Source organism: Schistocerca serialis, chromosome 8, assembly GCF_023864345.2.
Source record: "Schistocerca serialis cubense isolate TAMUIC-IGC-003099 chromosome 8, iqSchSeri2.2, whole genome shotgun sequence".
In the NCBI taxonomy this organism is placed as follows: domain Eukaryota; kingdom Metazoa; phylum Arthropoda; class Insecta; order Orthoptera; family Acrididae; genus Schistocerca; species Schistocerca serialis.
The window spans coordinates 308126215-308153852 of NC_064645.1; positions in this window are offsets into that span (position 1 = coordinate 308126215).

Sequence of the window (27638 nt, forward strand, 5' to 3'; positions counted from 1 at the left end):
GTCCTTTTTCTTACTCACCTTGCGACCTTCCCGGTTCATTTTTGCGCCATTAGTGGCACCTGCATGTAGCTGCACATTTCTCAGCAACAGCAGAGAGGTATAACTACATTCATGGCAACCCGGGGCAATTCCTAATGCGAAACCTAGAGAGAGAATAAGATAAGTATGGATAATAGATGAAATGATCAGTAAAATGGACGAAAGCAGGAAGGTGAAATATGGAAACACGGGAGAGGAGAAAATAATTAAAATAAGTAATTGAAAAGGGAGGTAGGTCAAAACAGATGTAAGTGGATCGAGGATAAGTGTAATAACATCAAATATGAAGAGATTTCAGGTGTGACGTTATGTATAATGAGCGATGGGCTTGATGTGTGAGGATGAGGAAGGAAAGAATGTTATGGGGATAGAGACCGAAAGGAAGTCGGTAGGATGATGAACGGCTTCGGAGAAATAAAGGAGAGAGAGGTGGACGAAATACATAAAGTGATAATACGACAGGGTGCGGGAAGGGGGTGGTAGAGGGGGTGGAGAACGACCTGCAACAGCACAACTTGAATTGGAAGTAGACCGAATAGCGAAAGAAGAAGAGAAGGGCTACAACATTCTAAAAGACTGAACTTAAGTAAGGAGATGAGGAAAAGGCCATAGAATTTGAAGAGCTGGCAACAATAACATTAGAAAACTTTGATGCAGAAGGAAAGAAGGAGCTATTCGAATATGCAGGGAAATATGCAAGACGTGAGGGTGGCCAAACAAATTTTGGAATCGATCTTAGTACCCTGGAAAAGACAGAGAAGCACAAAAAAGTAGGAGGAACATAGGATTTTATTGAGAGAGGTGAATAGAAGGATGTACTGCAAGCTGAACAACATGATGGAACAAGAACAATATGGTTTCAGAAGAGGGCTAGACAAGATAGATATTACGGGCTTATTACGAGTTCTAGGAGAGAGATACATTAAAAATAATAGGATGAAATCTGCTTTTTTATTTGGAAAAAGTTCTTGATAGTGTTGGATGGCATAGACTCATGCTTATCCAAAGGAAACACGTTATCGATTGGAGAGGAAAAAACTGATTGAGAAGTTATGCACTAAGTAAGAAGCCAGAGTCTGTTTGAAAACTAATGAAGGGAAAATTATTTTACCCATGTTGGATCTTGTGAACTCCGCGGCCGTTAACGAGTAACATGCACCCCAATATCAAGTTCACCACTGAACATCAGAGAGATGGGGGTATCAATTTGCTTGAACTTAGAATAAAAAAGCTGAATCAAAAGCATGTCTTTGAAACTCATAGAAAACCCACCATCACAGACGTAATTGTAAGTAATTCTTCATACTATGCTACAAAGCACAAAATGGTTTATTTCAGATCCATGTTAAACCATATTGGGTAACTCAGGAAGAGTTGTACTATTTTTTCTCAGCATAGAACTTCTGTGTTTTGCAGATATTTTTTAAATTCTGGCTGGATGTTCGTACAGAGTACCAGACAAACTGAAGTACAATATATTATTGAAGCACAGCCACAAGAGATATGATAAACTGAAAATCTACATGAACGATCCATTTCACCCATAAGTGGATAGGTAAGATGGATCAGTACATTGTGAGAGAGGGACCATATAAAAGTGGCTATAAATGAAGAAAAAGTCAATTAAAATTGCATATATTTATTTGTAATACGTTTTAATGAATACAACATTATATTATTAAATATTTTATCTGTTTATTACAAATTTTAATTGAACACTGGCTTTTCTAATGAGTTAGTGGTATGGTTCAAGCTGTACCCTGTCTGTCTCTTACTGCAGCAATTAGCTTATCACTAAATACTTAATAACACTTACGTGACCATGGTGAACAAGAAAGGTTTTGAATCCAATCGTAATATTTGTGAGTTTCGTAACAGATTTCACCACAACCAACACATTCGCCTTCATCCCATTCATCAAAGTTATTTTTGTAATCTTCTACTATGTCTGCATCCCATCAACCCAGTGAGCTATTTGCAGTATTTTTCGTTTCCTCACTCTGTTTTCTACACTGGGATTTCCATTTGGTGATCTTTCTGTAAATTTTTTGTGTCTCTTTTCTGGGACTTCAGACGGATTATTGCACATGCCTTGAAGCTACATTTATTAGTGCTCCATCTCTCCCACATTATAACAAGTGGAACATCGCTCCCAAAGAACACTGATTCATCTCTCTCCATTGTCTGGGAGTGATGGACCGCCCCGACTTCTGTCTACAGGCAGCGAATTCGGATGCCATTTAGGTTAGTTTCATGCCTACATCTTTGCCAAGCTCGCAATAAAGAACTGCATCAGTATTCTACAAACTAAGCCTTAATGCTAAACATATGTAACCACAAGATAAAACTTCTCGCCTTTCCAAAACAGAGAATGCGATTTTTCTCTAGAACTGACACGAGAATGACAGCAACACTTTTGCAACACTTTTATTCCCAAAAGAGCTTCATCGTAAGTTAAGTGGGAGCTGCTTTGTTGAGGCGCATTTGTAAAATACGTAACTGCTCCGTATCATCCAGTGGTCCAACTCCTCCGGACTTAATCCACGTAAAATTCCCTTAGTTCATCTGCCAAGGAGAAAGAAAACAATATTAGCAAAACCGTAGCTAAAAATGAAGTTGACTGTCTACGCAATAAAATTAAAGTTAAAAAATCAGCTGCAGTAAATTCACAACCATCAGCAGGAAAGGAATTATATGCATGCATTCTCTTCCTAGGCACAATCTCACACCAAGCTGCCAGTCTTTTCCGAAGAACAGGAGCGCAAATAAGTTTCCGCACCAATAACACTGTGCAACGTAACACTATGCACAGTGTCAAAACATCAGCTCAGGCCTTGAAAAATCAGGAATTTGCAAGATGGTTTGTAACAGTTGCTTCAGCTTTTATCTTGGACAGACTGACAGAGGCTTCAGTATATATATCCTGAACACATTGATGCCTTTAGATTAAAAAATTTGAATAAAACTGCAATAGCCACTCACATAAATCAGTATGGACACTCTGTCTCTAACGTTAATGAAAACTTACAGATATTACAAACTACTAACAAAGGCAAGAAAATGGACCTATTAAAGGAGCTAGAAATAAATATTTACACCCTCAGTACACCCCAGTATACGCTAAATGAACAGCTGGAGCTAGTCAATAAACAGTTTGCAAGTTATTTCCTTGGGCTGTTCACAGATATCAAATGTACATTGGATTCTTCACAGTCACAACTCTGCACGAAAAAAGAAAACCTGTTTAAGATATAGGGACGAAATCGTGTGAATGTAAACTCTCATGATGAATAAATGTGTTGCTCTCATCCAACATCCAATCTTTTAATTTTGTATTTCCTGCAACTAACATATATACGTTAATATTAATCAAATGTGTATATGTGTAATTTATAGTATGCATCAGTTGGCTTTAAAATATTTTTGCTGCCAGTTACATTAAAAAAATAAAATAAAACAGAGGACATACTAAAAACAATCTGTCCTGTTGTCTTTTAATAATAAGTTAACTCATAGAGTGTAAACCTTTTCTGTTATCGACATGTTGCATTTTGCACATCCCACTCATCATCTGTTTCTATCCTTGGTCAGTAGGAAATGAATGATATCATTTGCATCTTTGTTTAATGATAATATTTGAATTGTAAACAAAACATGAAGTTCATAGCGCATGTGTAACGTTCAACGCTGATTTTAAGAATATAATGAAGCGTACCATACTAATTTACTTGTAATAAGTTTGCTGTTTGCAATTCAACGTATACATAGACTTAGAACCACGCATGGAGCACAACAAAACAAATCACCATCTATTGGAACTTATGTAAGTGAATACAACTATTTCAAGTTATATCTAAACACTTTAGAGTGCTTACGTTAATGAAACAACTTATGAACTGGCACTAAATATTCAAATATTCTTCGGCATTGTAGGAGCAGACGACATGCTGTTGATCAAGACATCAATGAAACTGAAAATATTAGCCATCTGAAGATGGGCATGGTAGCCCAAAACCGTTTATGGCAGTGAAATAAAACATTTAAATAATATTTCAGGGTGGTTGCGTCATTAACCAACTAAATGGATCGGATATGAACGAAAGAGGAGTCAGGCAGGGGTTGCCTTTCATATAGTCTGTTTAACATCTACCTGGAAGAGATCATAGGACAGTGCAAGAATAAAACGAGAGGTGTATGCTGAGGCTGCAGATGACTGGAATGTAAACGTGTTGCTAACGACAGAGTAGTGGTGATGGAATCTAAGAGTTGCTTTGTGAAATGGTGGAAGACATAAACGCCAAATACGAAGAATTTGTGATGCAAATAAAGAAGAAAACTACCAAAAGCGTGAGACTGCAAGAAAAAGAAGAAAGCCTAAATCACAATGGACGGACAGAGAAAATTGCAAAATACTTGGGGAACGCCATAACGGAGGGCCTGAAACGTGTCGGAGATCTAATATCGAGAATAATGATGGTATGATGGAGGCACTGGATGTGTGGATATGGAGTAAACTAAAGGGTGAAAGTTGAGGAGTGAAGGTGAGGAAAGAGGAGGTGTTGGGAAGAGTTGGAGAGAACAGAAACCTATTAGACACCACATGGAAAAGGAATCAAAAGTACTAAGCCACAGGTTGAGAATAAGGAAGTCAAGGGGTGGTAAAGGGAAAGGGAGGGATAGGAAGAAGATACTAGCTAACCGAAAGCGTCAAAGAGGAAAATGATAACGTGGAAGTAAAGAAGAAAGCACAGCCGCGCGGAGTGGCCATATCACGGATTGCTCGGCCCCTCCTGCCGGAGGTTCGAGTCCTCCCTCGGGCATGGGTGTGTGTGTTGTTCTCAGCATAAGTTAGTTTAAGTAGAGTGTAACTCGAGGGACCGATGAAATCAGTAGTTTGGTCCGTTATGAATTCACACACATTTGGATACATTTTTTTGAAGAACGCACAAGACAGTGAAAGTTGGGCAAGTAGCGTGCCTAACCTACCACAGGGTGTAAATGATTGAAATGACTATTCGTCAGTACATCAATGTACATAAGAACTACTGCACAATACAACAATTTTAATAAAACAGAAAAATAATCAGTTATTATAAAAAATATGTGTACCTAGTAAGTTCTGCCTCCATAACTAAACGCTCTGCATTCCTGTCTGCTTCTCGGAAGATTCGGATTCAATTACGAGAATTTACAGGGATTTTTTCCTTCCTGGGAGGAGTGGAAAGGGGTCGACTGTGCTTCGTGATGCCAGCCAAGATACTGTTGAATGAATGAGAAACGCAGGCTCCAGAGTCTGGAAAGTTGACAGTGACCAGTAAAGCTGTGTGCTGATCTCATACCCATCTACACTGCATGTAAAACACGCCAATGACTTGGGATGGTACAGAGGCCAGTCGGCTTCGTGCGGTCCTCTGTCTATTTTTTTTAATATTTATTTAAGTGGCAAGACAAAAATCATGCGCAGAGTAACGGATATTAAAATTAAATAACTAAAAGTGCAGTGCGACATCACAAAAAAGGTTCAATAACGCGTAAAAATTATTACGAGACGAAATATGTACGAAACGTTACTTAAAAAAAAGACAATATTATGAACATACATGTTAAACTGCAAACAGTCAATGAAATTTGCACAGGTGAAGAGACACAGAAATACGACATGTAGTATTATCATCGTATTTTTCTTAAGTATTGCTTCCATCATTAACCGCAACGTCAGAATTTCCTCTCTGGTGTCTTTACCTTTCTAAAACCAAACTGATCGTCACCTAACACACTCTCAATTTCCTTTTCCACTCTTCTGTATATTATACTTGTCAGCAACTTAAATGCATGTGCTGTTAAGCTGATTGTGCGATAATTCTAGCACTTGTCAGCTCTTGTCTTCGGAATTGTGTGGTTGATATTTTTCCGCAAGTCAGATGGTATGTCGAAAGACGCATGTATTCTTCATACTAACGTGAATAGTCGTTTTGTTGCCACTTCCCCCAATGATTTTAGAAATTCTGATGGAATTTTATATATTCTTTCTGCCTTATTTAAGCGTAAGTCCTCCGAAGCTCTCTTAAATTCTGATTCTAATACTGGATCCCCAATCCCTTCTAAAATGACTCCTGTTCTTCTTCTATCACATCAGACAAATCATCCCCCTCATAGAGGCCTTCACCCTACTCTTTCCAACCATCCGCTCTCTCCTCTACATTTAACGGTGGAATTCCCGTTACGCTCTTAATGTTAATGTTACCACCCTTGCTTTAAATATGTTCTTGAATTTCCTATATGCTGAGTCAGTCCTTCCGACAGTCCTTTCTTTTTCAATTTCTTCACATTTTTTTCGTCTTTGCTTCCCTGCACTTCCTATGTATTTCTTTCCTCACTAACTTGTATTCCTGGATTTCCCTTACCATTTTTGTACTTCCGCCTTTAATCGATTCTAACATTCTGCGTGGTGTCTGTTTGTTCTAAGTCGTGTCTCCCTACCGCTTTCGCGCAACGACGCTCTGAGCGTGTTTTTTAAGGAATTGATTAGTTTGAACCTGGGACCTGTTGCTGGTAAGGAGACGCCAGACCACACATGACATGTAGAGTTCAGAAGAATTCAGTGAGAATAGCGATGATATAATCAAATACTTAATGATTTCAGCGTCAGCTCCACTGCGCGCCCTTTAAAAGAATCTTAATACTAACTAAATTTAGTGGAAGGGGTTCAAGGCTTTCCTATGTTTAGTTAGCTGGTAAATAACGTCGGAAAAGTAGTTAAGTTTACCATTGGAAATTTTATTCTACTCACAAAACATTGTTTTTAAATTGCACTACTGATAAAAGGAAATATTTTAATACAGGATGATAAAAACCAACTGCTATCAACAAAAATGTGAATGAATATTCCCTGAATGGGTTTCCAAGTTCTACAAAGGATTGAAGGATGACCTATGCCATATCACATCTATAATCTAGGTTTAAATTAAGTTTCACAAAAGAGAAAACTATCAAAATGGTCTACAGTGACCCTCAATTATTTTTAATTACTTATCTAACTTGTCATAAATTACAGTGGCTGATGTGGCTTCACAATAATTATATAACAGAAAAATCATCGCATTTCAGATTTTTACTTCAGGTAGCAAATGTGAACACCATGAGATTTAATTGACGATCGACGCTAGTATTACGTAAAAAGGGGGTGTAACAGATGAGACTTCTGCAGTTCGGAGTGAAACTTTATGCGCTGTTATGCGGCATCGCGTGCGTTCATCACCTTGTCATTGGTTAGGCACCGTCAGGGGGGCGGCGGGCAGCGGGTGGCGCAGCTCCATACAGCTCGCCGTCTCGAAACCAACTCTCTCCTAACTACTCCTTACTACAATTTACCGAAGTTGGTTAAAAAAAAGCTATCTGGCTGTGTTTACAACTGACCAATCAGGGTCTCAATGTTAACCTTAAGCTCCGCCTACAAATTTCTGTCCATCCAATGAGAAACGTTATACTTTTCGTGGTGGGGCAATGTTTTCAACGTTTGCAACGTAACAGAGACGCGAAAAAGTCTCACGCTAAAACTTGCAGCTGGTGTGGCCCTTTTAGTGTTATCGTAAGATCTATACTGTTCTTCTGGAGGGCTCTATCTTTTAACATGGGCTGGAGGGCTCTATCTTTTAACATGGGCTGGGGGTGACATACTGCCGGATTTGCTATCATGTCAGGGTTTTCATGGAAGGTGTTGGATTTGCCTGACACCTTACATATCACCACCCTTCAAACTTAATTTTTGCACTGAAGTTAGGCAATGATTGAATCATTGTCTAAGTCAGTCAAAAATTATTCCTTTATCTAAATTTTGTTGCCTACTGTTCAGCCACGTTATTCTGGTTCTATGCTAGTTTGTATTACTAATTTATATTTTTATACTCTTCCACATTATTCTCAGAAATATGTTTATATTGACAAGAATAGAATATTTTTGTGCTATTATTATTATTAATTTTTAATTATTTTCTTTCTTTATTTAAGTGTGAAGTTTGTTTTTTAAGAAGTTTCTTATCGAAAGTGAGGAGTCTTTCTCCTCGATTTTCTTGCAAATATTTTTTTTTATAAATGCAGTAATTAAGTAAAATCTATTCCTAACACATTTTCTAAATATCATGTACAAGTAAAATGTTTTTGTTTCTAGACACTCATTTCAACATTGTTACACTAACAAATAAGAATTATTTCCTAGAACTGCTTTGACAAAGAAATATACATACACAAGTATTGAGATATTATCCTAACAACTGGTACAAATGTTAAAAAAGGGAAAACATCCAACAAGATAATTTTTTATTCTTTGTTTTTATAAGGAGAAAATAAGTAAAATATAGTTATTCTTTTATTTTTATGAGGAGAAAATAAGTGGCATATAGTTTTAGTGTTTATTATGCCTTACTTTTGTTCTATATATACTGTTCATTTCAGAACTAATGACTTATTTTTATCGATAGTCTATTTTTTACTTAAGTCCATAGTCAATGACTGTTATTTTGTAGTTTATTAGCTGTCTGGGGTGCTTAACTTATTTAGTTTTTCACACGTTTCTTTTGTACAATTCCTACATCACATAATTTGTTTCACACAATCACACAATCCTATGAATGTTTATGCATGAGGCTGGCGAATGTTTTTGCACGAAGGTGATGGACTTGAGCAAGATGGATGTGGGCAAGTATTTGATGTACAGCTTCGTTCGTTGTTCCTTGTTGGCTTTGCAAGTGTGTGTTGCTGTTGTGGAGGTCTCATAATGGAATGGCGCTGTGAGTGCAGAATCTCGTGGTTTACTGGCTTTGTATGTGTGGAAGTCATCGTTACGTGTCGCTGAAAGCGGTCGTTTTTCGTTGAGATACTTCACAGACGACTAGTTTACAATAGAATAGGGATTTGGGAAGGTATGTCGTCTGTTCATCACCCATCTTCTTTCTTCGTCTCAATCTTGCGAATCTTCAACTTCTGTTCTTCCTGCTTTTTCTCTGCTTCTTATTTGTTTCTTGGTTCTATGCTGGGCAGGATATGGGAATATTTATTGATAACTAGTCGCTTTGAAGTTCTCCTCTTAGTAACAATTTGATAAATTGTTTGGATGTGTCAGTTTTACTTTGTGGAAGTTTTCTTCAGTTTCGTGCATCAGTGTGCTGTTTAATAGCAGTAGTGTGACTTTTACACATATTTTTTTGCCAGTGGTGGCTTGCCCAAGCGGTCTTCTCGTCGGGCCTTTTTTTTGCTCGCTCCACTGAGTCGGGGCGTCCCGGGGTTTACGAGCGGTGAAAGTCCAGTGTTTGCTTGTCTGTCCCTGCACCGCTCCCTTCAGCAATAGATTTACAGGTGCCCTTTGTTGGTCTCACTGTCCTTTCCCTTCTCTCGACGCTTCTGCCTTGTAGGAATCGTGTCTTGCTAATTACGCCCTTTCCTTTTTTGATACTTCTCTGGTTCCAACTTGGGGGTCGTTGCATCTGGTTTTTTGCTGGAGTTTTTTACAATGGCTCTTAAAAAAGTTTTACTTATATTCATCTAACATACGTCTAGTACCTACACTGTATACGCCTTACAAATTTTGGCCCCCTTTCCATGTTACAATTCTGAGGTATTTTGAGTCTTAACTTCTACAAGAATCCTCAAATTCGTTTTTTATTTTTGTGTAGTGTCGTGGTGTATAGCATTTTAGTATTTCTTGCTGTTAGACCATCTACGCTTTATCCCTTCACCTTAATCTATGCTACTATTGGGGTAATTTTTGTTTTTTGTTTTTATTGAAACTGCTTTCTTTTCCCCACCTTCCTCTTTCTTCATTCTTCTTTCTCCTGACGATCTTATCTGCAACATAAACTTGAAATATTGTGCTAATTATTTACCAGTAATAAAATTAATCTTCAAACTTTTTGATATGGCTCACATGGTGAAGTCCTAAGGTTTTGCCTGTTTTTGGGTTCATTAGTTCCACAGCATTATCATGAGCAATTCGGCTAATTATGACAGGTCCTTTGTATGCAGCGTAAAACTTATGTGTTTCTGTTTGCTGGAGAGATGGTGTGTTTTTACAAATACTTTCTGGCCTACTGAGAATGTTCTTTTAATTGCTGTTCTATCTCCTCTTTCTTTTCTTTTAATGGCTGCCTTTCTGATGTTGGAGAGTGCTGTTGCTATGACTTGTTTGTGCTGTCTATGTGGTACAATAGGAAATCTAACATTTTCTCTGGATATGTTTGGGGTTTCAATATTTTTAAGTACAGTAACTGGAGGTAGTAGTGTAGTGCTATGTGGCATTTCATTTATTACTTCTTGAAAATCTTTAAGGTATATATCCCAAGTGTTGTGTCTTTTGCCTGCATATAATCGGCATAAAGTGCCTGTGTCCTCCATAGATCGTTCTGCTGGATTTACACTAGGTTTGTACTTAGATATGTAGATGGGTTTTATTTTGTGTTGTTTTAACGTGTTTTGCCATTGCACTGATTTCTATTGTGGGCCATTGTCTGAAATTATTCGTTCCACTCGATCTACTTGTCTGAGAAAATCTTGTCTAAATGCTTTACTTACAGTAAGACCTGTTGCCTGTTTTAATGGTGCCAAGGTAACATATTTAGAAGTAAGTTCCAAAACAACCCATATGAAAATATATCCATTTTTTGTGCGTGGGAGGAGCCCCATCAAATCTGTTGCAGCTATTTGTTTTAATTTTTTAGGGATTATTGGAAACATAGGTGGTTTGGTTTGGAAAGTGACGTGTTTAGCCCTCATACAGTTTTTGCATTTGACTAATACTGTTCTAATTCGTCTTTCCATATTAGGAAAATGGCTTGTTTGTTTTATTTTTAAAAAGCATTTCTTTGGTCCAAAGTGGCCATTACTTAAATGTGTATACCATATGTACTTATTAATTAGTTCATCTGGGATATAAATTAACCATTCATTCGTTGCAACATTTCATCTAAAAAATAAAACATTGTTTTTTCCGAGATAGTGCTGTCGAATGTCTGGAAAATCCTTACTTCTCCACTTGTGTTTGATTCCTAGTATTTCGGGATCATTGTCCTGTTCTTTGCCTATGTTTTTCATTGCTGTCGTAATGTAGTTTTCGAAAGGTACTTGTTTCATATAGTACATTGTAAACTGGTCTTCTGCTGCTTCCAAACCTATGTTATTGGATGCACCCTGTGGACATCGTGATAAAGCATCTGCTAATACATTCGCTGGTCCTGGTATGTGTGTAATAGTGAAATCAAATTCTTGTAGTATTAACATCCATCTGGCTAACCTCCCATGAGTTAGTTTGGCAGATAACAGAAATTCTAATGCTTTGTGGTCAGTGTATACTTTTGTTTTTCTTCCGAACAGGAAGTATCGAAAACGTTGGAAGCCCCATACAATGGCCAATGCTTCCAGATTCGCGACTGAATAGTTTTTCTCGCTTTTTGTGAGTACACGACTGGCAAATGCAATTGTTCTACATGAGCTTAGCCCTGCCTGTTCGTATTCTTGGAATAAAAAAACTCCTAAACCTGTTTTCGCGCTATCAGTGGCCATACAAAAATTTCTTGTTAGATCAGGATGTGCTAAAATCGGTGCTGTTGTTAGTGCGTTTTTCACTTTTAAAAATTCTTCATTGGCTTGTTGATCCCATACCCATGGCGTGTTTTTTCCAGTGAATGCAGATAGGCGTGGTGTTGCGAGAGAGTCGATTCAAATAAATTTTTTATAGAATCCGATGAGACCTAGAAATCCTCTCAGAGTTTTCTTATTATATGGAGTACAGAATTCTTTGATTGCCATTAGTTTTTCTGGGTCGGGCATTACACCTTTCTCTGAAATTATGTGTCCTAGAAATTTGACCTCTCGCCTTCCATATTTGGATTTTGTTATATTTACTGTGACACCATGCTCTTTCATGATCTGTAAAAACTGATTTAATGTGTCGTTGTGATGTCCCCAAGAGGGTTCTGCTATAATCACATCATCAACATAACAAGTAATTTTTTGTAAAATTTCAGGACTAAGTATAGTATTAAATCCCCTAATAAACGCTGCTGATGATATGTTTAAACCAAATGGAAATCGTTTAAATTGGTAACATCTACCGAATACGATAAATTCTGTAAATTTTCTACGTTCTGGGGCCAATCCTATTTGCCAGAAACTACTCAGTAAATCAATTGATGAAAATATCTTAGCACCGTAGAAGTTTTGTATCAATTCCTCTAATTTTTCTGGGCGATCTGTCTCAGTGAATATGATTGTGTTGATCTGTCTGGAATCAAGCACTAACCTGATGCTCCCATCTCGTTTTTGTACAATATGGAGTGGGCTCTTATATGGGGAGGTAGCTGGTTCAATAATATCATCTAACATTTTAGATATCTCCTGGAATACTTCATTCCTGTAGCTTAATGGGATTGTATAGGGTGGCACTCTAAATGGTTTGTGCTGTTTTACTTCAAACTTGCACTGAAAGTGTTTAATACTGCCAGTCTTATGTAAAAATACCTCTGCTTTATCTCGTAAAATACCCTCTGATTCTCTTTTACTGTGTTCCGAAATACCTTGAACTTCTTGCAATTTGACGTCGATTTCTTTATGGACTTCTAACATGAGTTGAGTCGATTCCCCCTGTTGTGCATACCATTCTAATTCTTCATCCTCTTTATCTCGCATCATTCTTAATTGTTTGTTTATAACTGGTATTTCTTCTAATTTTAGCTTTTGCTCAAAGAGAAGTGTGACATTCCCGAATGTTACGCTACCTTTCCCCATATCTATTATCGCTCGTCGCTCATTTAAAAAATCTGCACTTATAATCAAATCTACAGTTAATTTAGGTTTAGGTTGGCTTCGACCTTTTGACCTTGGCATGAAAACCGAGCGAGGTGGTGCAGTGGTTAGCACACTGGACTCGCATTCGGGAGGACGACGGTTCAATCCCCTCTCCGGCCATCCTGATTTAGGTTTTCCGTGATTTCCCTACATCGTTTCAGGCAAATGCCGGGATGGTTCCTTTGAAAGGGCACGGCCGATTTCCTTCCCAATCCTTCCCTAAACCAAGCTTGCGCTTCGTCTCTAATGATCTCGTTGTCGACGGGACGTTAAACACTAACCACCACCACCACCACCACCACCACCACCTTGGCATGAAAGAGTTAACCTTGTTTGTCTCGTAACTTCCACAGCATTGTTTCTAATAGGACCTCTTACTTTAATCTTGCGTGTTTTCAAAACTGGCAATTCCTCATTGGCATTACACTGCGTAAATACAAGTAAATTTTCTAAGATCGCGGTCAGTTCACTTCCGCTATCAATTACAATATTGACTGGGATATGCTTTGCCATGGCCTTCACAATTGGTTGAATTTGAAAGGGTTGGTTCTGTTCTTCTTCTTGCATCAACGAATCCTCCACTGAATCATACATGAGTCTTTTCAGGAATTTCCCTTGTGAATTCGAACTTTCTGTAGGATAAGCTTCGACTGCTACTTCTCTCTCTTTTATTTCCTTTTCTCTATTTCCTCCTTCATTTACGCTTTCTTCAACATCCTCTACTTTTTCCTCATCCTAGTCTATCTTCTTCTTCTTCGTCGCTACTTCCACATAATCGCATTTAAATGCTCTAATTATAGCTTCATAACTTCCTTTATTATATACGTTGGGTTGTGTGCCCACTAGTAACTTATTTTCAACTTCTGTCAACTGCGCATTATCCTCATTGAATTCGCTTTTCCTGGTTTCCATCTCAAATAGCTCTGCAATACTCATTACTTCGTCCTTTCCTCCTACATTCGTTGTGCATGCCTCTGGTAATTCATCTTCCTCGTCAGTATTCTCCCAATTAATTTCGCCCGAACACGATATTGTTATTTTCCTGTCTTCGTTTTCATCTGGTCCCTGCGGTTTTGTTTCTTCCTTCTTCTCTTCTCGTGATAAGGTATTTACTTCTCTGTTCAAGGTGCTGCAATTGTCCTGGGTCGGTGCGTCATTCTCTTTGGCATGGGCGCTTAGCTGTCAATTCGAACGTTTTTCGTGGTTTGGTGGTCTTACCTCCACCTCTTCTATCTGTATTCTCTTTTCTTGCTCCGCTTGTTGATATTGGTTTCTTTGTTGATAATTTGTCGGTCTATTGGTTCTCCAATACCCGTTCCGGTTGTCATTGTTCCCTCTGTAATAGTTGTTGCCGTTCCTTGGTGAATTATAGTTGTTGCCGTATACTCTTCTAAATCCATAGCCGTTTTTTTGTTGAAATCTGTTGTCGTTTCTTGGTGCGAAGTTATCACGTGGTTCGTAATTATTGTTTCTTCGTACTGTGTCTTGTGGATTCCACTGCTTTTTGCTTTCGTTTTCACGCGCGCTTCGTCTTTTTCTTGCGTCATCTTCCGAAAATATAAACTCTAGTTCCCTTAGAATTCCTTTACATGCTTCGATGTCATTGCCTCCGCGACCTACTAATGATTGCTGGTATTTCAATGGTAACTTCATCGCGCATTAATTAATCAACTCTCCGCCACTGTATGGTACATCTAAGCATTGATTTTTCTTTGCCATTACTTCGAAAAATTTCACGGGACTCTTCTCTCCTGAATTTTCAAAATATGGGTTCTGTAATAATTCGTACTTCACTCTGTTCTGTGCTTCGCTGGACCAATATCGTGAGAGAAACTTCTCTCTGAAATCTTCGTACGATCGGCATGTCGCTGCAACATTCTGCATGGTTTCTGCGACTGTTCCTGACATGAGTGCACATATAAAGTCTAATTTGTGTGCTAGCGTCCAGTGTTCTGGAAATCCTACTCGAAATTGATCAATAAAAGTTTGTGGATGTAATGAGTTTCCTTCTCGAAAGTGTTGAAATTTTCTGACTGTGAGGAAATGATCGTCGTCGTACTTCGTCATAGTTCCATATGAAATTCGCGATTCTTCGCCACTTTTGTTTCTGATCATTTCTGTCCCCCCCCCCCCCATGAACCATGGACCTTGCCGTTGGTGGGGAGGCTTGCGTGCCTCAGCGATACAGATAGCCGTACCGTAGGTGCAACCACAACGGAGGGGTATCTGTTGAGAGGCCAGACAAACGTGTGGTTCCTGAAGAGGGGCAGCAGCCTTTTCAGTAGTTGCAAGGGCAACAGTCTGGATGATTGACTGATCTGGCCTTGTAACAATAACCAAAACGGCCTTGCTGTGCTGGTACTGCGAACGGCTGAAAGCAAGGGGAAACTACAGCTGTAATTTTTCCCGAGGGCATGCAGCTTTACTGTATGATTACATGATGATGGCGTCCTCTTGGGTAAAATATTCCGGAGGTAAAATAGTCCCCCATTCGGATCTCCGGGCGGGGACTACTCAAGAGGATGTCGTTATCAGGAGAAAGAAAACTGGCGTTCTACGGATCGGAGCGTGGAATGTCAGATCCCTTAATCGGACAGGTAGGTTAGAAAATTTAAAAAGGGAAATGGATAGGTTGAAGTTAGATATAGTGGGAATTAGTGAAGTTCGGTGGCAGGAGGAACAAGACTTCTGGTCCGGAGGTAAAATAGTCCCCCATTCGGATCTCCGGGCGGGGACTACTCAAGAGGATGTCGTTATCAGGAGAAAGAAAACTGGCGTTCTACGGATCGGAGCGTGGAATGTCATTTCATGGATTGGGGGACAGAAATGAAAGAGGAAGCCGCCTGGTAGAATTTTGCACAGAGCACAACATAATCATAACTAACACTTGGTTTAAGAATCATGAAAGGAGGTTGTATACATGGAAGAACCCTGGAGATACTAAAAGGTATCAGATAGATTATATAATGGTAAGACAGAGATTTAGGAACCAGGTTTTAAATTGTAAGACATTTCCAGGGGCAGATGTGGACTCTGACCACAATCTATTGGTTATGACCTGCAGATTAAAACTGAAGAAACTGCCAAAAGCTGGGAATTTAAGGAGATGGGGCCTGGATAAACTAAAAGAACCAGAGGTTGTACAGAGATTCAGGGATAGCATAAGGGAGCAATTGACAGGAATGGGGGAAATAAATACAGTAGAAGAAGAATGGGTAGCTTTGAGGGATGAAGTAGTGAAGGCAGCAGAGGATCAAGTAGGTAAAAAGATGAGGGCTAGTAGAAATCCTTGGGTAACAGAAGAAATATTGAATTTAATTGATGAAATGAGAAAATATAAAAATGCAGTAAGTGAAACAGGCAAAAAGGAATACAAACGTCTCAAAAATGAGGTCGACAGGAAGTGCAAAATGGCTAAGCAGGGATGGCTAGAGGACAAATGTAAGGATGTAGAGGCCTATCTCACTAGGGGTAAGATAGATACCGCCTACAGGAAAATTAAAGAGACCTTTGGAGATAAGAGAACGACTTGTATGAATATCAAGAGCTCAGGTGGAAACCCAGTTCTAAGCAAAGAAGGGAAAGCAGAAAGGTGGAAGGAGTATATAGAGGGTCTATACAAGGGCGATGTACTTGAGGACAGTATTATGGAAATGGAAGAGGATGTAGATGAAGATGAAATGGGAGATATGATACTGCGTGAAGAGTTTGACAGAGCACTGAAAGACCTGAGTCGAAACAAGGCCCCCGGAGTAGACAATATTCCATTGGAACTACTGACGGCAGTGGGAGAGCCAGTCCTGACAAAACTCTACCATCTGGTGAGCAAGATGTATGAAACAGGCGAAATACCCTCAGACTTCAAGAAGAATATAATAATTCCAATCCCAAAGAAAGCAGGTGTTGACAGATGTGAAAATTACCGAACTATCAGCTTAATAAGTCACAGCTGCAAAATACTAACATGAATTCTTTACAGACGAATGGAAAAACTAGTAGAAGCCAACCTCGGGGAAGACCAGTTTGGATTCCGTAGAAACACTGGAACACGTGAGGCAATACTGACCTTACGACTTATCTTAGAAGAAAGATTAAGGAAAGGCAAACCTACGTTTCTAGCATTTGTAGACTTAGAGAAAGCTTTTGACAATGTTGACTGGAATACTCTCTTTCAAATTCTAAAGGTGGCAGGGGTAAAATACAGGGAGCGAAAGGCTATTTACAATTTGTACAGAAACCAGATGGCAGTTATAAGAGTCGAGGGACATGAAAGGGAAGCAGTGGTTGGGAAGGGAGTAAGACAGGGTTGTAGCCTCTCCCCGATGTTGTTCAATCTGTATATTGAGCAAGCAGTAAAGGAAACAAAAGAAAAATTCGGAGTAGGTATTAAAATTCATGGAGAAGAAATAAAAACTTTGAGGTTCGCCGATGACATTGTAATTCTGTCAGAGACAGCAAAGGACTTGGAAGAGCAGTTGAATGGAATGGACAGTGTCTTGAAAGGAGGATATAAGATGAACATCAACAAAAGCAAAACAAGGATAATGGAATGTAGTCTAATTAAGTCGAGTGATGCTGAGGGAATTAGATTAGGAAATGAGGCACTTAAAGTAGTAAAGGAGTTTTGCTATTTGGGGAGCAAAATAACTGATGATGGTCGAAGTAGAGAGGATATAAAATGTAGGCTGGCAATGGCAAGGAAAGCGTTTCTGAAGAAGAGAAATTTGTTAACATCCAGTATTGATTTAAGTGTCAGGAAGTCATTTCTGAAAGTATTCGTATGGAGTGTAGCCATGTATGGAAGTGAAACATGGACGATAAATAGTTTGGACAAGAAGAGAATAGAAGCTTTTGAAATGTGGTGCTACAGAAGAATGCTGAAGATTAGATGGGTAGATCACATAACTAATGAGGAAGTATTGAATAGGATTGGGGAGAAGAGAAGTTTGTGGCACAACTTGACCAGAAGAAGGGATCGGTTGGTAGGACATGTTCTGAGGCATCAAGGGATCACCAATTTAGTATTGGAGGGCAGCGTGGAGGGTAAAAATCGTAGAGGGAGACCAAGAGATGAATACACTAAGCAGATTCAGAAGGATGTAGGTTGCAGTAGGTACTGGGAGATGAAAAAGCTTGCACAGGATAGAGTAGCATGGAGAGCTGCATCAAACCAGTCTCAGGACTGAAGACCACAACAACAACAACATTTCTCCCGTCGTTCTTTCCGGTTGTGGTAGATCCATTGGATACTCTCCACTGTAACTTTCGCCTACCCTTCGTAGTATCGTTGGAGTGGTACGCAGTAATTTTCTTCCATCGGTTGTGAATGTGTAGCTGAATGCATTGCACTGTACTCTTCGCGACCTGGCTTTTCATTGTCACGTATTGGTTAGGAATCTTGTCTGGCTAACCTTGCCGCTTCATTGCACGATCCAGACTGTCTTGAAACATACATTTGTTGTTCTGCATGTGTCTGTGGTGCCGTTTGTTCATCAAGAATTTCGAAACGTGTTTGTTGCGGTGCAGGCTGTCTGATTTCACGTATGTTACTTTCCGCCTGTGATTGGAATTGCAAATGCGTGATATCTTCGTTAATTGTTTGTTTTTCCGGTGCTGTTACAGATACGAATGTGGTTGCAGACTCAGTGCTTGTTCGATCTTGTTCACTACGTTCTTCAATGGTTTGCAACAACTATGCTCGCAATTTCTGAAATTGTTGCTTCATTTGCGCTTCTATTTTGACTATGTGGTTATCATATCTTTTCAGCGCTGCTTTTGTGATATGTTTGTGTAACACACTGTTTTCAACAATTTCACGCGCTGTACCTGCTGCTTGTCTAGTGATTACGTTTATCTGTTTCTCTAGTTTCTTGACTTCTCCCTGGGTGTTGTTACGTAATGTTTTGATCTCGTCCTGAATGTCATTACGTAATGTTTGTACGTCCGCTTGTACCTTGTCAATGTCTGTTCTCAATTGATTGTGACCTGTTATTAAGTTTCCTATCACCTCTCGAGATTCTTTTGCCTCGTCTTCAATTCGACTTAGGTGTAACTGAATTTTTTTGTTTTGTTCTTTAATCACAAGCATTTGTCTCGTGGTTTCTGCAATTTGTTTCGTCGTTTCTGCATTCCGAATTTTAATTTTGTCCGCAATTTCTTTATTTTGTCTTGTCATGGTTTCCGTCATTTGTTATAATTCTGCCAGATTAGTGGGTCCTATTGCGTTTTCTTCCGACGTCCTACGCTCTGTGTTTTCGCCCAAGTGTTGGTTGGCAACCGATTGCATTGAACTGTGCGTTGACACGTTTCTGCTCGAATTCCTTGTACACTGTGGTGAGGGAGCTCTGATTACTTGTACTATGGGTTCTACGTATTCAAGACGCAAGTTAGAATCCTCATCGACTGTCTCTCTACTTTCCTGCTCCTCTGTCGTATGCTAACCTACGTTTTCTATGCCTTGGCGTACTTTATCCTCGTTATGGTGCGTTATCTGTCCTATTTCTCGCGATACTGCATCGTCTGTTGTACTGTCCTCTATTTTCTGTCCATCTTCATGCTGGGTCTCTACCTCATTTCCGTCAAGGTCTCGATCTGTCATTGCTAATCTTTCCGAATCCCTTATTTTCTGTTTTAAAAACAATTCACGCGCCCTACTTCGCGTTAACATGCGCTCATATGATCTCACGCGTTTCATAAACTTTTTCCACACACGACTTGACACTCACTATACCCAAGACAGACAATCCATTCACTTACTTGTTGGGTCAGAACCAACTTGTCAACGGTGTATCCGCCACATGTGCGCTTGCATAGGAGAGAAAACTTAATTCTAACAATATTAAAATTCATAACTTCAATATGCTATTGTCTCTGCTAGAATGTCTCACTTTCTATTGAATACTTTATTACTATCTATTGCTGCAGCTACTGTTTTAAACTATTTATGCCTTTCAAAAAAAAAATTTATTACAAAATTTTTTTAACAGGATATTATTCTGACCTAGTTGGGCATGTGGTCGACCTTCAATCATGGTATTTTACCATCCTGGCAGGGTCGTCATTCTCTAACATTCTGCATGGTGTCTGTTTGTTCTAAGTCGTGTCTCCCTACCACTTTCGCGCAACGACGCTCTGAGTGTGTTTTTTAGGGCATTGACTAGTTTGAACCCGGGACCTGTTGCTGGTAAGGAGACGCCAGACCACACATGACATGTAGAGTTCAGAAGAATTCAGTGAGACTAGCGATGATATAATCAAATACTTAATGATTTCAGCGTCAGCTCCACTGCGCGCCCTTTAAAAGAATCTTAATACTAACTAAATCTAGTGGAAGGGGTTCAAGGCTTTCCTATGTTTAGTTAGCTGGTAAATAACGTCGGAAAAGTAGTTAAGTTTACCATTGGAAATTTTATTCTACTCACAAAACATTGTTTTTAAGTTGCACTATTGATAAAAGGAAATATTTTAATACAGGATGATAAAAACCAACTGCGTTCAACAAAAATGTGAACGAATATTCTCTGAATGGGTTTCCAAGTTCTACAATGGATCGAAGGATGGCCTATGCCATATCGCATCTATAATCTAGGATTAAATTAAGTTTCACAAAAGAGAAAACTATCAAAATGGTCTACAGTGACCCTCAATTATGTTTAATTACTTATCTAACTTGTCGTAAATTACAGTGGCTGATGTGGCTTCACAATAATTACATAACAGAAAAATCATCGCGTTTCAGATTTTTACTTCAAGTAGCAAATGTGAACACCATGAGATTTAATTGACGATCGACGCTAGTATTACGTAAAAAGGGGATGTAACAGATGAGACTTCTGCAGTTCGGAGTGAAACTTTATGCGCTGTTATGCGGCATCGCGTGCGTTCATCACCTTGTCATTGGTTAGGCACCGTCAGGGGGGCGGCGGGCAGCGGGTGGCGCAGCTCCATACAGCTCGCCGTCTCGAAACCAACTCTCTCCTAACTACTCCTTACTACAATTTACCGAAGTTGGTTAAAAAAAAAGCTATCTGGCTGTGTTTACAACTGACCAATCAGGGTCTCAATGTTAACCTTAAGCTCCGCCTACAAATTTCTGTCCATCCAATGAGAAACGTTATACTTTTCGTGGTGGGGCAATGTTTTCAACGTTTGCAACGTAACAGAGACGCGAAAAAGTCTCACGCTAAAACTTGCATCAGGTGTGGCCCTTTTAGTGTTATCGTAAGATCTATACTGTTCTTCTGGAGGGCTCTATCTCTTAACATGGGCTGGAGGGCTCTATCTTTTAACATGGGCTGGGGGTGATTTTGGCTGTCGGCTGGCGACGTGGGTGTCTGTCCCTTATCGTAGGGCCTCCGTGCCTACACGATTCTGCTCTCGGCTTCTGTTCTCGTTTCTCCCCTCAGAACTGCGTCTCTTCCACGGTAGGAAGGTATGACGTGCATTAAGCGTTCTTGTGTTAGTCTGTGGTATTCCATTTGCTCACTCGTTGATCGTATTACTTTCGTTAATTTAATGTCGTGATTTATTTGGAGCTATGTGATATACTGCCGGATTTGCTATCATGTCAGGGTTTTCATGGATTTGCCTGACACCTTACATGATCAATTGAAGTATTTCTCCTATTACCCATGGTTTCTTCGCAGTTACCTTCTTTGTACCTCTGTTTTTCTTTCCAACTTCTGTGATGGCTCTTTTTAGAGATTTCCATTCCTCTTCAACTGTGCTGCCTACTGAGCTATTTCTTATTGCTGTATCTATGGCCTTGGAGAACTTCAAACCCACCTCATCATTCCGTAGTACTTCCATATTCCACTTCTTTACGTATTGATTATTCTTGACTAATCTCTTAAACTTCAACCTATTCTGCATCACTACTACATTGTGATCTGAGTCTTTATCTGCTCCTTGGCACGCCTTACGATCCAGTATCTGATTTCGGAATCTCTGTCTGTCCGTGATGTAATCTAACTGAAATCTTCGTGTATCACCCAGCCTTTTTCAAGTGTATCTCCTAATGTGATTCTTGAACAGAGTATTCGCTATTACTAGCTGAAATTTATTACAGAACTCGATTAGACTTCTTCCTCTCTCATTCCTTGTCCCAAGCCCACATTCTCCTGTAAATTTTTCTTCAGTTCCTTCCCCTACAACTGCATTCCAGTCCCCCATGACGATTAGATTTTCATTCCCCTTTACGTACTGTATTACCCTTCCAATATCCTCATATACTTTCTCTAGCTCTTTATCTTCAGCTTGCGATGTCGGCATGTATACCTGAACTACCGTTGTCGATTCTGATAAGAACAACTTCATCATTGAACTGTTCACAGTAATACACTCATGCCTTACCTTCCTATTCATATCGAATCCTACTGCCGTTATATAATTTTCTGCTGTTATTGACTTACCCTATACTCATCTGACCAGAAAGTCTTGCCTTCTTTTCATTTCACTTCACTGACCCCTACTATATCTAGATCGAGCCTTTGCGTTTCCCTTTTCAGATTTTCTAGCTTCGCTACCACATTCAAACCACTGATATTCCACGTCCCGTCTCGTAGAACGTTATTCTTTCCGTTGGTTATTGAAACTTTTTCTCATAGTGACTGCCCCCCCCCCCCCTTCGCTGTCCCCTTCCGGATATCCGAATGGGGAACTATTCCAGAATTTTTTGCCAAGAGATCATCATGACACTTTTTCAGTTGCAAGCTACATGTCCAGTGATACACGTTATGTGTATTTAATGCAGTGGTTTGCATTGCCTTCTGCGATCTCATGCCGTTGGTCATTGCTGATTCTTCCGCCTTTAGGGGCACTTTCGCACTCGTAGGACACGAGAGTGCTGTGAACATCTGTCCGCTACTCCTCCCTCTTTGATAAGGCTGTTGGCAGAATGAGGGAGACTTCTTATGCCGGTAGTCTTCGGCCACCAATGACGATTATTAATCAAAATTTAAGCGGTGGCGGCTTTCAAATCCAGGACCGAAGACGTTTTGATCAGCAATCAAAGACGGGACCCCTACTCCACATGTCCACGTTCATAGGATTTGTCCACCTGGAAGAGGCGTTCGACTATGTAACGTGGTGCAAGATAAACGAAATTCTGAGAAAAATAGGGATAAGCTAGAGAGAGAGATGGTTAATATACAATATCTACAAGACCCAAGAGGGAATAATAAGAGTGGACGACCAAGAACGAAGTGCTCGAATTAAAAATGGAGTAAAACAGGGATGTACTCTTCCACCCCTACTGTTCAGTCTGAACATCCAAGAAGCTACAGTCCGGAACCGCGCGACCGCTACGGTCGCAGGTTCGAATCCTGCCTCGGGCATGGATGTGTGTGACGTCCTTAGGTTAGTTAGGTTTAAGTAGTTCTAAGTTCTAGGGGACTGATGACCTCAGATGTTAAGTCCCATAGTGCTCAGAACCATTTGAACCATTTTGAATCCAAGAAGCTACAGTTATGTTGGAAATAAAAGAAAGGATCAGGCGGGGAATTAAAATTCAAGGTGAAGGGATATCAATGATACGACTCGCTGATGACATTGCTATACTGAGAGAAAGTGAAGAAGAATTACACGATGGGATGAATGGAATGAACCGTCTAATGAGTACAGAATAAGGATTGAGAATAAATCGAAAGAAGACGAAGATAATGAGAAGTGGCAGAAATGAGAACAGCGACAGACTTAACATCAGGGTTGGTAATAACGAAATAGATGAAGTAAGGGAATTCTGTTACCTGGGCAGCAAAGTAATCAATGAAGGACGGAGCACGGAGGACATCAAAACTAGACTAGCACTGGCTGAACGGACATTCCTGGCGAAGAGAGGTCTACTAGTATCAAACATTGGCCTTTCTTTGAGGAAGAAATTTCTAAGAATGTACGTTTGGAAGACTGCGTTATATGGTAGTGAAACACGGACTGTGAGAAAATCGAAGCATTTGAAATGTGGTGCTACAGACGAATGTTGACAGTTAGGTGGCCTCATAAGGTGAGGGATGAGGAGGTTCTGTGGAGAATCGAAGAGGAAAGGAATATGTGGAAAACATTGACAAGGAGAAGGGAGGGGATGATAGGATATCTTTCAAGACATCAGGGAATGACTTCCATGGTAGTGGAAGGAGCTGCAGAGAGCAGAAACTGTAGAGGAAGACAAAGATTGGAATACATCCAGCAAATAACAGAGGACGTAGATTGCAAGTGCTGTTCTGAGATGAAGAGACTGGCACAGGAAAGCATTTCGTGGGGTGCCGCACCAAACCAGTCGGAAGACTGATAACTGAAAATAAATAAATAAAATATAATAAAATAAAATAAAATAAAAAATTAAAAAATGAGAGAACAGACTCTTATTGTGGGGCTAATTCAAAGGGCTGAGGGTCATGCATTTATATCTGAGAAGGAATACAGTTCAAATCAAGACATGACCTTAGTACACTAACAAAGAGACATTCCCAACGGCCTTGTTTGTGTATAGGCGGAAAATAGTGCAATACGTATTTTTTGTTTGTGCCGAATTAGACTTTTAAGGAATAAGCACATCCTGAAACGTAATTTGGCATATTGGGTTTAGAGGGAATATCTCCGAAGCGATGATATATAAAAAATATTTTTCATATAAAAGTTAATTTGCACAATGAACTTCTGTAATAATTTGTAATTTTGTAAAACAACCCATCACCATTAATTAATTTTGAAAAAGGAAAAACATTTTTGACAACATAAATTAAAGAGGCTTTCAAGCCACATACATCCATGTATAATAATGCTGGTTTCTGAAATACCATTTTTGGAAAATAAACTGTACACAATGCGCTGTCAGAGTATTTACAACACACCTAATTAAAATATCTAAACATTTATTGTTATTCCAATTATTTACATTTGTTTTATGCCTGAAACTTATTTTAAACTTTACATTTCGTTTTTTTTAGCTTACTGTTCGATATACGTGTATTTTGTTAATTTAGAATGATAAATAAACTCATTATTATGATACAATAGCGTGTGTAGTCTCATGACACACTCTGTGCATAGAGTGTGTAGTGTGTGCTGTGACTGAGAGTGAGAAATGAATGAGAAGGGTAGCATTAGCCCTTCATTACTATTAATTAACTTTCTTATAAAACAGTATTGTACACGGGGGTAAACCGAATGAGGAAGTACTGTTTTAAAGAGAGTGGCCTTGTATTCGGGAGGGTGGAGGTTCCAGTCTTAATCCAGTCATCCTGATTTAGATTTTCCATAGTTTCCCTGAATTATTTCAGGCGAACGCCGGGATGATTCTTAGTATAAGGCCACAGCCAATAACCTGATCCACCCTTGTCATTCTCGACCTGTATGTCTGTAAATAACTGTGTATGTGAATTAGTTTGTATGTGTTGTTATCAACTTGTAATACCAAGACATGTCCAATGCCTTTGTAAAGGAGATCTACGAATAATTAAAACAATTGATACTCTACTACTACTGTGTGCTTGATGAGTACAGCGCTGTTTACCTCATCCACAAATAAAGACAGCCGTTACGGGCACGTGTAGACAGTCGGAATGGGAGGGCTGCAGTACGAGCGCCGGAGGTTGTTCTGCTGTTCCAGACGGTGAACAGGTTCCGGCCATTCCATTTTCGGGCGAGCCATTGTACCGAGAAACCTGCTTCCTGCTGACGTACAAGTCCCTTGACGTTCTTCCTCCCATTGTCTTCCCATAAGGTATTGCTGCGTTGTCATTACACTACATTTCTTGGAAGAGCCCCTACCGCAAGTTGCATACTCTCACTGTGGGGACGGAAAGCGCTTCTGGCGCTATAAGCATTGAACAAAATTACGCTGCATAAAGTGCACCCTACGGCATCTGTCTCTGGCAGCCTACGATAACCTTCATAATGGCAACTGTTTGACATAATAGGCATATGAGTTTTATTCAGTGAACTACCGGATTGGCGCTTTTGGCGGCAAGTTTTTTTTCCGTTCTGAGTTTTTACTACTTACCTAGGCGATACTTGCCACAGAAGCAAGACTGAACCAGGAAAACACTTGAATGCAGTGAAGGCGTAGAACAATGGCTAAGAGGCACGCAACCACAATAAGCCTTTGTTCCAGGAGAAGCAAGACAAATATGACGTTTTCATAGTCAGTAGTGTATTGGTTTCATTCTAGGTTGACCTATTTATAATTGCTCCAGGGCTGTTACAATTATTATCAATAATTAGTGATGACTGTCAGGCGCACTGTCTGTGAAGTTGTTGAAGGGTACGTTGTGTGTTAAATCAGTGATCGACAATTGTTTTTAGAGCTGACTGATGTTGAAGAGGTTACTTATTTTCAGTAGCGGAGCGCAGTGTGCCGTTTTTAAATGTCTGCGTGAAGCTAAGACATTTATTCTTCGTTTCCACACTTAGACTTCCACTAGTGTTAATCATGGGAAAAATTCTCTTTGCTGATGACAGCAATATCATAGTCACTGAGAAAACAAGAGAATTCCTTGCAGAATAAATAAATGAAACCATCAAAGAAGTTGTTTTACTAGCGGTGTGCGTGGCGACGGAATATTTTTTAATGCAATCGGATGTTGGGTCTCAGTTAAGAGCGTTATACTGGTCACCTACATTTTCCAGGGCATTTTTAGTTTGGGCCACTTGTTGCTGAGTAAAATCGTACAAAAACACACAACAGTTTCCTGTTTTGGCCACACTTCTTTTATTTTTTTACTTTGATTGCGCGTTTCAGCTAACAGCCTTCAACAGATAAAATGCTTTAAGACATCAATACAATGTATATCGTCACATACTACACGCTACAAGTTTGTACCTCGTACCGATGATGGCAGTTAGGCGAAATGAGAAATCAAGCTGCGGTCGCAGGTTCGAATCCTGCCTCGGGCATGGATGTGTGTGATGTCCTTAGGTTAGTTAGGTTTAATTAGTTCTAAGTTCTAGGCGACTGATGACCTCATAAGTTAAGTCGCATAGTGCTCAGAGCCATTTGAACCATTTTTTTTTTTATTTTTGAGAAATCAAAATAACAAAAAAAAATGTGGCCAACACAAAAATTTCGTATGTTTCTGCACCATTATGGCCGTTAACCTATACATAGTCGTCCTGTCTAGTATTTCAAAATTATGCAGTATACGCATATTCGCTTAGCCGGAACAACAGCGCTTGGAATTGGAAGCAGATGTTAAGCACTTTTAAATACGTTCAAGACTCGTTTTAAGAGAGAGAACGGACACAGTGTTCTCGGTTCTTAGAAACGACCGCTAGAGGGCGTTATTGTGACATTACGATTGTTCCAAAATTCATTTGCCATCGTTAAAATAATGGCAGTGCAGAAACTGACCGATTGGTTTGCTTAAAGAAAAACTGTTACGAGGAGGTCGACACTTTACACAAAGATTTTCGATGTACAACTTTTTTACCATTTTCGTCAACACCCTTCTCAGCAACAGCGTCTCACAAGGTGTCGTTCAATTTTTGTTAATCAGTGTCATTCAGTAAAGGCTGTTTGCAAATGGTTTGTAGAATTTCGTCGTGGTCGTGATTCCTTCACCGATAAATTTCGCCAAGTTCGTCCAAAATAGGTCGTTAAAAATGCTATGCGTAATAACAAAAGTGGTTAGCTCGCGAAAGACTTGCAAGAGAATGATCGCTTGTATCTTCGGTTGTGCTGCAGACGTCGCGACCGTTGCTTCCAATAGCATCTGCCGCATTACAAGCGGGTCCTGTTGTTTATCTAAAAGGAACTAGGTTCTACGAGAAAC